The sequence below is a fragment of the Schistocerca piceifrons genome, unplaced genomic scaffold (assembly GCF_021461385.2).
Source record: "Schistocerca piceifrons isolate TAMUIC-IGC-003096 unplaced genomic scaffold, iqSchPice1.1 HiC_scaffold_2165, whole genome shotgun sequence".
In the NCBI taxonomy this organism is placed as follows: Eukaryota; Metazoa; Arthropoda; class Insecta; order Orthoptera; family Acrididae; genus Schistocerca; species Schistocerca piceifrons.
Window position 1 is genome coordinate 1392390 of NW_025728081.1, and position 6599 is coordinate 1398988.

The window sequence follows — 6599 nt, forward strand, 5'->3', positions numbered from 1 at the left end:
ACTAATGTTCAAAGTAGTAATTTGGTAACTGTGCACAGGGAAATGGAGCGGGCGTCAAACAATGGCGTGGACAGTGAAACAATTAGTGAAGAGGGAATCATTATCGATCGATCGGTCGGCAACAGCTCGCCTCAGGAAGCCGAAATGACACGACACGATCTCGCAAATACTGTAGATTCAGGTTTTGGATCCTCACCGTTTTCTCAAATAAGTCAAGACACATTTTCTGCTTGTCAAAATGTGAATGTTTCCGGTGTAAATTCACTGCCGAAAAGCACTGAGGAACATGTTTCAGACACCAATGCATTGTTATTACAATTAATACAACAAATGGGACAGACACAGCAAAAGCTTCAAAAGTTAGACACAGTGGAACAAAATCTCAAAAAGTTAGACACAATGGAACAAAATCTTCAAAAGTTAGACACTACACTTGAACAAACACGTGAAGATTTAACCACTGAGTTACATAACATTGAATCGAAATGTCAAAAAGTCTGTAATGACGTAAAAACACAAATTTGTGAGCATTTTCAACCTATTTTTTCGCGGCATGAAAATGCATTACAGAATCACGAAGCAGCCATAAAAGAACTGCAAGCCATTGTTCATGAAAATCATGAGACCTTGTGGGCTAAAATTGACTCAGTTGCATCTACCGATTCGGTTACGCAACTTGCAAAAACTCAGGAAAACTTAAAGGACACAGTAGATACTCTGAAACTTGGTTCAGAAAAACACACTGAGGAAATGTGTTCACTATCGGAGAAAGTAGCCGAACTTTCGGATCAGGTCACTAACTTATCTACAAAGGTAGATGATGATCTGAATAACACAAGACCTGTAGCCTTCACTGACACTGAAGAGTGCGAACAAATTAGGAAATTCAAACAAAATCAGAATCAGATTAATACGCAACACCAAAGAGAAATCCGGGAAGTACAAGATCAGCTGACACAGTTAATACAAGAATTACGTATTTCAGAGGATACTCGTGCCCCAACTTGGGAAGAGGGACTTAGAAACACGGAAAAGCCGCAAAATAATAACACAGGGCATTTCGGAAGTTATGAAAGAAATTGGCAATGTGCACCGAATTTTGAGATGGAACGGCCGACACGACCTAACAATGACCGATATGCGACTCGCCGACACGATGATTTTGACTATAAGCTGTTCATTACTACACGTAAATTCAAAACGTTTAAGAATTCTGCCAACGACATTCATCCACAAGCGTGGCTCCATCAATTCTCTCATTGTTTCCCTCCCAACTGGTCATTGGAGCACAGGTTAGAATTTATGTGTGGCTACTTAGAGAATGAACCAGCTGTAAGAATGCGATCGGTCATTCACGATTGCCACAGTGAAGGAGAATTTTACCATGCCTTCCTCTCAGCATATTGGTCTCAAGCCACACAAGACCGGGTAAAACATGGTATCATAATGATGAAACATTTCGAACAATCTGAATTTTCCAGTCTTGTGAAATATTTTGAAGACATGTTGCACAAGAATCAATACCTGTCAAACCCATACAGCCCCTCAGAACTCATCCGCATTTGCTTAATCAAACTGCCTAAACATTTACGACATATTATTTTAGCAGGACGTTGCAAAGACGACATTGAAGCTTTTCAGGGACTGTTACAAGAATTAGAAATTGACACTGACAATCGCGGAACGCGAAACCAGGAACACAACAATTACAGGTCACATCCGTCGCAAATCCGCGATGAAAGAAGTAATAACTGGACACGACAAGGCTATTCTCACAACACAAATCGTGACCAAAATAGACACCACCCGTATGACAACCGTTGGCAGAGTAGTAATAACTACAGGGAAAGATCACCTCTCCGTGGTAATGACTATCACAGAGACAATCAGAGAAACAGACAATATGGGAATCAAAACAAGTATTATCAAGGGAGGCAGAATAACTTCAGACGCAACAGTTCGGCGCAGAGTTACGATTCAGGGAGAAATTCTCCACCACATGACCGACAAACAAGAAACTATGTAAACTACCGACAAAACGACAGACGTCAATTGCATCAGAACTGGCGGGATTCAAACAGAGCAGGGCACTTTCGACAACGTGAATTTGTAGAAGCTAGGTCTCCTAATCCCAATAACGACGCGCGCCAACAAAGGGACAGACAATGACTTGCACCGCAGGCAGCCACGTTCGCCGGCTGGCTGGGAGAAAAATAACATAGTTAACCTTGAGAAAAATTCCAGTATTCTTTACCGATGTATACGACATGATAATTCCGTTGAAGCTCGAGCTTTGCATAGTAGGAAGAGTAAAGGCTTGCACCACATTTCACATGTAAAACCGTTTATCGAAAGATAATCTGCTTTTTAGCTTTGTCATTGCCATAAAACTTTTCACTTTACATTACTAATATGCTTTGTCAGAATTAGAATCTGTTAACATACAACAATGTTTGAAGTTAAATATCCAGTCAAGAACCAAGAGAACTTATTTAAACAGAAATGACGAATGCATTGTTATAGTGAACAGACGTCACAGTGTTATTGTGTGTGTACATTCTTGCTTGTTTGTTGCACGATTACGTAACGACTATAAGGCTCACATACTTAGAACATTTACCAGTACTGCTAATGAGATTTTAATGCAACATTTTGGTTTATTTGAAAATACATTCTGAATTTAAAGTGCTTTCTGAGAGATACCAGATGACACAGAGGTTAGTTTATGTGACAGCTACACGATTTTATCACGACGCTACTAATGAGTGACAATTTACAATGTTGATTTTGCGGTGTTTCTGTTTTATATCTGCACAGTTTTCTGAATTCTTCTGGAAAGAAAAACATGTTTTAGTAGTAACTTTTGTGGTATAGCAACAATGAGACAGCCTTTTTCGTGGCACAACATTACGTTACTGTACAGTGCTTTCTTCATCACGCCAATAAGTATAATAACTACGATATCTATACGCAAAGCATTTCACTTTTATTTATCATGAGGTAAGTACATTGGCTTCTGCAGAACTTAGCTTTCGGAGGAAAATAACTACGACACTTCCACAGAGATTATCTTACAACAAGATGCACATTTAGCGCTACAGGACACGCATTTCAGTGATCAATTTTATACTTAAAACATTTATTTTTAAAGATTTTTGAATTACAAAGAAAGTTTTCCGTGATATATTTCATTCCATTGGTGTAATCTGTAACACCTGAGGGTATAATTACATTAATCCTCAGGGGGGTACACGCTTACTTTGTGTACCATGTGTGTGGCAACCACAAGGAACCCTAGCTAATATGGTATTTGCTTATACAACTTTACACGTCGGTACCATATTTCTCTAACACAGAATTACACAGCTATCTGATTATTTGACAGAGAAACAAACATTCTTTTTACTACGTCAGTGACAGATGTTTACGCAATTACAGTTGGATAACTTCACACTTATGAAACTGTATTTTGTCTGTACTTTGTGAAATGTTCATATTTTTTCGGATTCATTGTGATACTATGAGAGCTTTGAGATATTTGGTATGGGATCATGATTTTAAAGTACGTTTGAGGTAGATGACACTATTGAAATGAGCAGAGAATTTTTTTTTACGTTTTGAAATTATTGGAGGAAGTTACGACGATTTTAAGATTTGACTGAAGTGTTATGATGTTATTATTACGACGACGATGTGTACTATGCTGTTGAGGTATGTTTATGATAAATAAGCTGATGCTATATGAGGAATCTGATTATGCTATGTAGCTATTATGATGAAATATTGAAGACGTGTTGATGAATATGAATATGTATATGTGTAATAAGGTAAGGAATAAGGAGTAGGGGTTAGGGACTCTGATTTATGAAAAGGTTGTTGGAAACCAAGAATCGTACTTTAAGAGTTATGAAATGTGTGTGTATATGCATGAATGTATCACAATGCCACTGAAAATTTTTTTGGACACTGTTATATTTATAGGGTTTTGTTTCTACAGATTTGCAACGCTAATTCTTGACCTGTGAAATATTTTTATATGAGACTACCACGGTAGCAGAATCTCCTGTCGTAAATATTTCCGTACGAAAGTTAAGTGACCACCTGCACGTTATGCGTCGCGGGCACCCAGCTGTGTCAGACGCCTGGAGAAAAAGCCATTATTGCGAGCCCTTTTCAGCGGCACCGGTAGCACAAAAAAAAGGGGAGGCCATTATCCTTGGAAATATTCTTACATCTGCAAACCTGATAATGACAAGTGTCTTTCTACGAGAATTGAGAGCTACTGACTTACGAAATGCCACATAGCTATTGAATGATGTTTTTATGCTTTGGTTTGCGTAATTGCTTATTTCATTTGATATCTGGTTTCCAGCTGTGTTGCAGCATTGCTTTTATAAAATGAAATGCATTTGCTAATGTGAACACTTTCTGTCAACAGATCTATTAAATAATTATTTTATGATCCACATTCTTTAAAAAAGGAGCACTTGGACAGGAAAGAACAATAAGAAGGAACTAGTAACTGCATTCATAATTTTCTTTTCAAGTAATTGGTAACTTTTTGGTAGAATAACTTCTTGTGGTGCACCACTTTAATTACATAGACATTAAGATGTGAATATACATTTCCCTTATCTGCATTGTTGTTTTTACTGTAATATTTTTTCTTCTTGAGCTATGTCATGTTTAGATATAAGCTGCTGTTTGCCAGGCATAGTGCTACTGAACTTTAATTTGTGTTACTCTGCTAAGCCAATTTTACTACTCATTGATTTTTCATGTTGCTGCACATTGGCTCATATTAGTTGTAATTTTGCATTTTATCTGTTAATTTAGATTTACGGTAGCTTGCTTTGCAATTTTCCAATTTTTTGGTAATTGCTGTTTATATTAATTGTTATGTGATGCTGCATTGCCTCGTCCCTTAGTTTAGCATCTGAGCTCAGTAGATTTAAGTTAGCTTAAGAGGGGGTAGCCTCTAAGAGAATGAGTTGCGATGAATTGGAAGAAATGCATTGAGAAAACAGGTTTAGGTAGGATTTTCTTGGAAATAAATGTTGAGGTAAGAAATGTGTGAACATATAAATACAGAAAGCATGCTTAGATAGAATTTTTTTGGTGGAAACAAAGGATGAAATAAGAGGAAAGATATATGAAGTTTTGGGTTGGACTGCAGTACCAAAGGTTACACTGAAAACGAACCCTGTCCTTTCCTATTGGTGTTATCCCACTATGTGTTTGTGTACCCTTGAGTATTTGTTTTCTTCCTGTCTCTGTGTACTGTTTCATAGAATTTTTTTTCTCTTCTAATACTAAGCTATATTCACTATGAGGAGGAATACTGTTATCCTCAAATATAAGTTGCATTAATAATATGTTATTTTCTTTGTAAAGTTGTTTACAATTCTGTTCTGTTTCAATGTTCATGTGTGAAATTAATGTTTCGAAAACTATTCTCATTATTTTATGTATGTACTTATGTCACTATTTTTGTAACACTCATGTATATGTTTATTTCTATTCTTTTGTAAAGCCTGTACTACAAATGTTATCTGTATTATTATGTTTTTAATGATGTATTTTGTACCTTTGTAATTGTATTCTTATGTTATAAAATTGTAATTGTCACCAGTTCATGACATTATTAACTTGTTAGTTACATTTCACTGCACACGTTTCTGTTGGTCATAGTATATGGACAATATGTGAGAAGTAGGGACTGATAGTGTTTGCATGTGTGTTAATGATTCAGCAAGGGACTGGATAACAGCATTGCTCGTTCTAAGGTCAATTCCAAAAACTTTGTGAGTGCACAAGTGGTGGTTTATGGACTTGCTATATTCTCCGCAAGACTCTTCGATGGTGAATGTGCACCTGCACAATCGCAACAGATGGCTGCTGGTCATCTCTACAAGGACTACAGTGGGTCTGCACCTCTGGTGGCCCACCAATACCATTATCTCTTCAAGGACTACAGTGGGTCTACATCTTTGATGATCCATCAATACCATTATTTCTACAAGGACTGCAGTGGGTCTGCACCTCTGGTGGCCCACCAGTATCGTAATCTCTACCAGGACTACGGTGGGTCTGCTCTGTGATGACCTACCTCCAATGTTCTTCAAAACGTCGAATGACTCTGCTGTGGGTTTGCTATATTGTGGCCCATTACCTGTCAGCATGTCAAGAGTCAGCACTGTCTTTCCATTGGAAGGACAACACTACTTCTTCAAGACTGCATGGAAATCCACTACTTCCATGTGCATTTTCTTTTACTGCTCAGACTTTGAGAAAAAACACTGCTATTCTAATGTGATGAACAATGTGGACTGTCTTTATGGACTGTGAGAAATTTTGATCTTTTGACCAACATAATATTAATAAGTGTGTGCATTTTATATCTTTGTTACTGTAATTGTGAAAAATTTTTGTCAAATCTGTATTGGCCAGTGCCCAACACCATTTGTAAAAATTTTTGTGGGGAGCATGGGGGCTATGTAAGTAGGCTGTTTATGTTTTCTCTATGTAAGTAGGCTGTTTAGGTTTTTTATTGGTAACGCCACCTCTGTATGACAATCACTGGCTGTGCTGTGTGCAGT